This window comes from Anarrhichthys ocellatus, unplaced genomic scaffold (assembly GCF_004355925.1).
Source record: "Anarrhichthys ocellatus isolate YVR2014 unplaced genomic scaffold, GSC_Weel_1.0 scaffold20, whole genome shotgun sequence".
Classification (NCBI taxonomy): Eukaryota; Metazoa; Chordata; class Actinopteri; order Perciformes; family Anarhichadidae; genus Anarrhichthys; species Anarrhichthys ocellatus.
In genome coordinates, this window is record NW_022280050.1 from 6492281 (window position 1) to 6492664 (window position 384).

Below are 384 nucleotides of genomic sequence, written 5' to 3' on the forward strand. Positions count from 1 at the left end.
GGGGGGGGGGGGGGGGGGGGGGGGGGGGGGGTTCAGGTCAGGCAGGATTCTGCTGAACAAAAGGTTCCATGCAGGGCGAGGCCGACTTAATGTGCCTCGCTGAGCCTGTGCCAGGATGCCCCCAGCTGGCTTTCGCTGGTAGCCCCCGCCGGTTGGCCCCGGTGTCGGCGTGCTGAGCACAACGCTGTCTCCCCGTTTGTCATCTTCGTACCCCATGATCCCCGACAACCCCGTGCCCTCCTCCTCCCTTCACTCCTTCCTCGCCAGTCAGGATCAATCCTTCCCTCCGAACACACACACACACACACACACACACACACACACACACACACACACACACACACACACACACACACACACACACACACACACACACACACACAC

At 62.0% G+C, this 384-nt stretch overlaps 1 protein-coding gene across 3 annotated transcripts in view; it reads right to left on the reverse strand.

Moving 5' to 3' along the window:
- Nucleotides 1-384, reverse strand: part of atf2 (activating transcription factor 2) — a 16997-nt gene that overhangs the window by 9717 nt on the left and 6896 nt on the right. The window lies entirely within an intron of this gene.